Raw genomic sequence first — 7500 nt, 5'->3', positions numbered from 1 at the left:
GTCAGTGTTACGGGTCTCTCTCCTCTGGTTCTGTTATGTTCTGTCAGTGTGACTGGTCTCTCTCTGGTTCTGTTATGTTCTGTCAGTGTGACGGGTCTCTCTCCTCTGGTTCTGTTATGTTCTGTCAGTGTGACGGGTCTCTCTCCTCTGGTTCTGTTATGTTCTGTCAGTGTGACTGGTCTCTCTCTGGGTCTGTTATGTTCTGTCAGTGTGACTGGTCTCTCTCTGGGTCTGTCATGTTCTGTCAGTGTGACCAGTCTCTCTCTGGTTCTGTTATGTTCTGTCAGTGTGACGGGTCTCTCTCCTCTGGTTCTGTTATGTTCTGTCAGTGTGACGGGTCTCTCTCCTCTGGTTCTGTTATGTTCTGTCAGTGTGACTGGTCTCTCTCTGGGTCTGTTATGTTCTGTCAGTGTGACTGGTCTCTCTCTGGGTCTGTCATGTTCTGTCAGTGTGACCGGTCTCTCTCTGGTTCTGTTATGTTCTGTCAGTGTGACCAGTCTCTCTCTGGTTCTGTCATGTTCTGTCAGTGTGACTGGTCTCTCTCTGGTTCTGTTATGTTCTGTCAGTGTTACGGGTCTCTCTCCTCTGGTTCTGTTATGTTCTGTCAGTGTGACGGGTCTCTCTCTGGTTCTGTTATGTTCTGTCAGTGTGACGGGTCTCTCTCCTCTGTTTCTGTTATGTTCTGTCAGTGTGACTGGTCTCTCTCCTCTGGTTCTGTTATGTTCTGTCAGTGTGACGGGTCTCTCTCTCCTCTGGTTCTGTTATGTTCTGTCAGTGTGACTGGTCTCTCTCTGGTTCTGTTATGTTCTGTCAGTGTGACGGGTCTCTCTCTCCTCTGTTTCTGTTATGTTCTGTCAGTGTGACGGGTCTCTCTCTCTGGTTCTGTTATGTTATGTCATTGTGACCGGTCTCTCTCTCCCCTGGTTCTGTTATGTTCTGTCAGTGTGACGGGTCTCTCTCCTCTGGTTCTGTTATGTTCTGTCAGTGTGACTGGTCTCTCTCTCCTCTGGTTCTGTTATGTTCTGTCAGTGTGACGGGTCTCTCTCCTCTGTTTCTGTTATGTTCTGTCAGTGTGACGGGTCTCTCTCCTCTGGTTCTGTTATGTTCTGTCAGTGTGACGGGTCTCTCTCCTCTGGTTCTGTTATGTTCTGTCAGTGTGACTGGTCTCTCTCTCTGGTTCTGTTATGTTATGTCAGTGTGACGGGTCTCTCTCCTCTGGTTCTGTTATGTTCTGTCAGTGTGACTGGTCTCTCTCTCTGGGTCTGTCATGTTCTGTCAGTGTGACGGGTCTCTCTCTGGTTCTGTTATGTTCTGTCAGTGTGACGGGTCTCTCTCTGGGTCTGTTATGTTCTGTCAGTGTGACTGGTCTCTCTCCTCTGGTTCTGTTATGTTCTGTCAGTGTGACTGGTCTCTCACATCTGTTTCTGTTATGTTCTGTCAGTGTGACGGGTCTCTCTCCTCTGGTTCTGTTATGTTCTGTCAGTGTGACTGGTCTCTCTCCTCTGGTTCTGTTATGTTCTGTCAGTGTGACGGGTCTCTCTCTCCTCTGGTTCTGTTATGTTCTGTCAGTGTGACTGGTCTCTCTCCTCTGTTTCTGTTATGTTCTGTCAGTGTGACGGGTCTCTCTCTGGTTCTGTTATGTTCTGTCAGTGTGACCGGTCTCTCTCTGGTTCTGTTATGTTCTGTCAGTGTGACGGGTCTCTCTCTCTGGGTCTGTTATGTTCTGTCAGTGTGACTGGTCTCTCTCCTCTGGTTCTGTTATGTTCTGTCAGTGTGACTGGTCTCTCTCCTCTGGTTCTGTTATGTTCTGTCAGTGTGACTGGTCTCTCTCTGGTTCTGTTATGTTCTGTCAGTGTTACGGGTCTCTCTCTCTGGTTCTGTTATGTTCTGTCAGTGTGACTGGTCTCTCTCTCTGGTTCTGTTATGTTCTGTCAGTGTGACGGGTCTTCTGGTTATGTTATGTTCTGTCAGTGTGACGGGTCTCTCTCCTCTGGTTCTGTTATGTTCTGTCAGTGTGACTGGTCTCTCTCCTCTGGTTCTGTTATGTTCTGTCAGTGTGACTGGGTCTCTCTGGGTTCTGTTATGTTATGTCAGTGTGACTGGTCTCTCTCTCTGGGTCTGTTATGTTCTGTCAGTGTGACTGGTCTCTCTCTGGGTCTGTTATGTTCTGTCAGTGTGACTGGTCTCTCTCCTCTGGTTCTGTTATGTTCTGTCAGTGTGACAGTGGTCTCTCTCCTCTGGTTCTGTTATGTTCTGTCAGTGTGACTGGTCTCTCTCTCTGGTTCTGTTATGTTATGTCAGTGTGACGGGTCTCTCTCCTCTGGTTCTGTTATGTTCTGTCAGTGTGACTGGTCTCTCTCTCTGGGTCTGTCATGTTCTGTCAGTGTGACGGGTCTCTCTCTGGTTCTGTTATGTTCTGTCAGTGTGACGGGTCTCTCTCTGGGTCTGTTATGTTCTGTCAGTGTGACTGGTCTCTCTCCTCTGGTTCTGTTATGTTCTGTCAGTGTGACGGGTCTCTCTCTGGGTCTGTTATGTTCTGTCAGTGTGACTGGTCTCTCTCCTCTGGTTCTGTTATGTTCTGTCAGTGTGACTGGTCTCTCTGGTTCTGTTATGTTCTGTCAGTGTGACGGGTCTCTCTCCTCTGGTTCTGTTATGTTCTGTCAGTGTGACTGGTCTCTCTCCTCTGGTTCTGTTATGTTCTGTCAGTGTGACGGGTCTCTCTCTCCTCTGGTTCTGTTATGTTCTGTCAGTGTGACGGGTCTCTCTCCTCTGTTTCTGTTATGTTCTGTCAGTGTGACGGGTCTCTCTCCTCTGGTTCTGTTATGTTCTGTCAGTGTGACGGGTCTCTCTCCTCTGGTTCTGTTATGTTCTGTCAGTGTGACTGGTCTCTCTCTCTGGTTCTGTTATGTTATGTCAGTGTGACGGGTCTCTCCTCTGGTTCTGTTATGTTCTGTCAGTGTGACTGGTCTCTCTCTCTGGGTCTGTCATGTTCTGTCAGTGTGACGGGTCTCTCTCTGGTTCTGTTATGTTCTGTCAGTGTGACGGGTCTCTCTCTGGGTCTGTTATGTTCTGTCAGTGTGACTGGTCTCTCTCCTCTGGTTCTGTTATGTTCTGTCAGTGTGACTGGTCTCTCACATCTGTTTCTGTTATGTTCTGTCAGTGTGACGGGTCTCTCTCCTCTGGTTCTGTTATGTTCTGTCAGTGTGACTGGTCTCTCTCCTCTGGTTCTGTTATGTTCTGTCAGTGTGACGGGTCTCTCTCTCCTCTGGTTCTGTTATGTTCTGTCAGTGTGACTGGTCTCTCTCCTCTGGTTCTGTCAGTGTCTCTCTCTGGTTCTGTTATGTTCTGTCAGTGTGACCGGTCTCTCTCTGGTTCTGTTATGTTCTGTCAGTGTGACGGGTCTCTCTCTCTGGGTCTGTTATGTTCTGTCAGTGTGACTGGTCTCTCTCCTCTGGTTCTGTTATGTTCTGTCAGTGTGACTGGTCTCTCTCCTCTGGTTCTGTTATGTTCTGTCAGTGTGACTGGTCTCTCTCTGGTTCTGTTATGTTCTGTCAGTGTTACGGGTCTCTCTCCTCTGGTTCTGTTATGTTCTGTCAGTGTGACTGGTCTCTCTCTCTGGTTCTGTTATGTTCTGTCAGTGTGACGGGTCTCTCTCTCTGGTTATGTTATGTTCTGTCAGTGTGACGGGTCTCTCTCCTCTGGTTCTGTTATCTGTCAGTGTGACTGGTCTCTCTCCTCTGGTTCTGTTGTGTTCTGTCAGTGTGACTGGTCTCTCTCTCTCTGGTTCTGTTATGTTCTGTCAGTGTGACGGGTCTCTCTCTGGGTCTGTTATGTTCTGTCAGTGTGACGGGTCTCTCTCTGGGTCTGTTATGTTCTGTCAGTGTGACTGGTCTCTCTCCTCTGGTTCTGTTATGTTCTGTCAGTGTGACTGGTCTCTCCTCTGGTTCTGTTATGTTCTGTCAGTGTGACTGGTCTCTCTCCTCTGTTTCTGTTATGTTCTGTCAGTGTGACGGGTCTCTCTCTCTCTGGTTCTGTTATGTTCTGTCAGTGTGACGGGTCTCTCTCTGGTTCTGTTATGTTCTGTCAGTGTGACGGGTCTCTCTCCTCTGGTTCTGTTATGTTCTGTCAGTGTGACGGGTCTCTCTCTCTGGTTCTGTTATGTTCTGTCAGTGTGACGGGTCTCTCTCTCTGGTTCTGTTATGTTATGTCAGTGTGACGGGTCTCTCTCTCTGGTTCTGTTATGTTCTGTCAGTGTGACTGGTCTCTCTCCTCTGGTTCTGTTATGTTCTGTCAGTGTGACGGGTCTCTCTCTCTGGTTCTGTTATGTTCTGTCAGTGTGACTGGTCTCTCTCTGGTTCTGTTATGTTCTGTCAGTGTGACGGGTCTCTCTCTCTCTGGTTCTGTTATGTTCTGTCAGTGTGATGGGTCTCTCTCTGGTTCTGTTATGTTCTGTCAGTGTGACGGGTCTCTCTCTCTGGTTCTGTTATGTTCTGTCAGTGTGACGGGTCTCTCTCTCTGGTTCTGTTATGTTCTGTCAGTGTGATTCTCTCTCTGGTCTGTCAGTTCTGTCAGTGTGACGGGTCTCTCTCCTCTGGTTCTGTTATGTTCTGTCAGTGTGACGGGTCTCTCTCTCTGGTTCTGTTATGTTCTGTCAGTGTGACGGGTCTCTCTCTCTCCTAGCCTCTGGTTCTGTTATGTTCTGTCAGTGTGACTGGTCTCTCTCTGGTTCTGTTATGTTCTGTCAGTGTGACGGGTCTCTCTCTCTGGTTCTGTTATGTTCTGTCAGTGTGACGGGTCTCTCTCTCTGGTTCTGTTATGTTCTGTCAGTGTGACGGGTCTCTCTCTCTGGTTCTGTTATGTTCTGTCAGTGTGACTGGTCTCTCTCTCTCTGGTTCTGTTATGTTATGTCAGTGTGACGGGTCTCTCTCTCTGGTTCTGTTATGTTCTGTCAGTGTGACGGGTCTCTCTCTCTGGTTCTGTTATGTTATGTCAGTGTGACGGGTCTCTCTCTCTGGGTCTGTTATGTTCTGTCAGTGTGACGGGTCTCTCTCTGGGTCTGTTATGTTCTGTCAGTGTGACTGGTCTCTCTCCTCTGGTTCTGTTATGTTCTGTCAGTGTGACGGGTCTCTCTCTGGTTCTGTTATGTTATGTCAGTGTGACGGGTCTCTCTCCTCTGGTTCTGTTATGTTCTGTCAGTGTGACTGGTCTCTCTCTCTGGTTCTGTTATGTTATGTCAGTGTGACGGGTCTCTCTCCTCTGGTTCTGTTATGTTCTGTCAGTGTGACTGGTCTCTCTCTCTGGGTCTGTCATGTTCTGTCAGTGTGACGGGTCTCTCTCTGGTTCTGTTATGTTCTGTCTGTCAGTGTGACTGGTCTCTCTCCTCTGGTTCTGTTATGTTCTGTCAGTGTGACGGGTCTCTCTCTGGGTCTGTTATGTTCTGTCAGTGTGACTGGTCTCTCTCCTCTGGTTCTGTTATGTTCTGTCAGTGTGACTGGTCTCTCACATCTGTTTCTGTTATGTTCTGTCAGTGTGACGGGTCTCTCTCCTCTGGTTCTGTTATGTTCTGTCAGTGTGACTGGTCTCTCTCCTCTGGTTCTGTTATGTTCTGTCAGTGTGACGGGTCTCTCTCTGGTTCTGTTATGTTCTGTCAGTGTGACGGGTCTCTCTCCTCTGTTTCTGTTATGTTCTGTCAGTGTGACGGGTCTCTCTCCTCTGGTTCTGTTATGTTCTGTCAGTGTGACGGGTCTCTCTCCTCTGGTTCTGTTATGTTCTGTCAGTGTGACTGGTCTCTCTCTCTGGTTCTGTTATGTTATGTCAGTGTGACGGGTCTCTCCTCTGGTTCTGTTATGTTCTGTCAGTGTGACTGGTCTCTCTCTCTGGGTCTGTCATGTTCTGTCAGTGTGACGGGTCTCTCTCTGGTTCTGTTATGTTCTGTCAGTGTGACTCTCTCTCTGGGTCTGTTATGTTCTGTCAGTGTGACTGGTCTCTCTCCTCTGGTTCTGTTATGTTCTGTCAGTGTGACTGGTCTCTCACATCTGTTTCTGTTATGTTCTGTCAGTGTGACCTCTCTCCTCTGGTTCTGTTATGTTCTGTCAGTGTGACTGGTCTCTCTCCTCTGGTTCTGTTATGTTCTGTCAGTGTGACGGGTCTCTCTCTCCTCTGGTTCTGTTATGTTCTGTCAGTGTGACTGGTCTCTCTCCTCTGTTTCTGTTATGTTCTGTCAGTGTGACGGGTCTCTCTCTGGTTCTGTTATGTTCTGTCAGTGTGACCGGTCTCTCTCTGGTTCTGTTATGTTCTGTCAGTGTGACGGGTCTCTCTCTCTGGGTCTGTTATGTTCTGTCAGTGTGACTGGTCTCTCTCCTCTGGTTCTGTTATGTTCTGTCAGTGTGACTGGTCTCTCTCCTCTGGTTCTGTTATGTTCTGTCAGTGTGACTGGTCTCTCTCTGGTTCTGTTATGTTCTGTCAGTGTTACGGGTCTCTCTCCTCTGGTTCTGTTATGTTCTGTCAGTGTGACTGGTCTCTCTCTCTGGTTCTGTTATGTTCTGTCAGTGTGACGGGTCTCTCTCTCTGGTTATGTTATGTTCTGTCAGTGTGACGGGTCTCTCTCCTCTGGTTCTGTTATGTTCTGTCAGTGTGACTGGTCTCTCTCCTCTGGTTCTGTTGTGTTCTGTCAGTGTGACTGGTCTCTCTCTCTCTGGTTCTGTTATGTTATGTCAGTGTGACGGGTCTCTCTCTCTGGGTCTGTTATGTTCTGTCAGTGTGACGGGTCTCTCTCTGGGTCTGTTATGTTCTGTCAGTGTGACTGGTCTCTCTCCTCTGGTTCTGTTATGTTCTGTCAGTGTGACTGGTCTCTCTCCTCTGGTTCTGTTATGTTCTGTCAGTGTGACTGGTCTCTCTCCTCTGTTTCTGTTATGTTCTGTCAGTGTGACGGGTCTCTCTCTCCTCTGGTTCTGTTATGTTCTGTCAGTGTGACGGGTCTCTCTCTGGTTCTGTTATGTTATGTCAGTGTGACGGGTCTCTCTCCTCTGGTTCTGTTATGTTCTGTCAGTGTGACGGGTCTCTCTCTCTGGTTCTGTTATGTTCTGTCAGTGTGACGGGTCTCTCTCTCTGGTTCTGTTATGTTATGTCAGTGTGACGGGTCTCTCTCTCTGGTTCTGTTATGTTCTGTCAGTGTGACTGGTCTCTCTCCTCTGGTTCTGTTATGTTCTGTCAGTGTGACGGGTCTCTCTCTCTGGTTCTGTTATGTTCTGTCAGTGTGACTGGTCTCTCTCTGGTTCTGTTATGTTCTGTCAGTGTGACGGGTCTCTCTCTCCTCTGGTTCTGTTATGTTCTGTCAGTGTGATGGGTCTCTCTCTGGTTCTGTTATGTTCTGTCAGTGTGACGGGTCTCTCTCTCTGGTTCTGTTATGTTATGTCAGTGTGACGGGTCTCTCTCTCTGGTTCTGTTATGTTCTGTCAGTGTGATGGGTCTCTCTCTGGTTCTGTTATGTTCTGTCAGTGT

The 7500-nt window shown here is 48.2% G+C and overlaps 1 protein-coding gene across 1 annotated transcript in view; it reads left to right on the top strand.

Annotated features, from left to right (window-relative positions):
• Nucleotides 1-7500, top strand: part of LOC124021806 (regulator of G-protein signaling 12-like) — a gene marked incomplete at its 5' end in the record, with an annotated part of 127177 nt that overhangs the window by 115257 nt on the left and 4420 nt on the right.

Source organism: Oncorhynchus gorbuscha, unplaced genomic scaffold (genome assembly GCF_021184085.1).
Source record: "Oncorhynchus gorbuscha isolate QuinsamMale2020 ecotype Even-year unplaced genomic scaffold, OgorEven_v1.0 Un_scaffold_1219, whole genome shotgun sequence".
In the NCBI taxonomy this organism is placed as follows: Eukaryota; Metazoa; Chordata; class Actinopteri; order Salmoniformes; family Salmonidae; genus Oncorhynchus; species Oncorhynchus gorbuscha.
The sequence above is the reverse complement of the archived record's forward strand: the minus strand, read 5'-3'. Positions and strand labels throughout refer to the sequence as shown.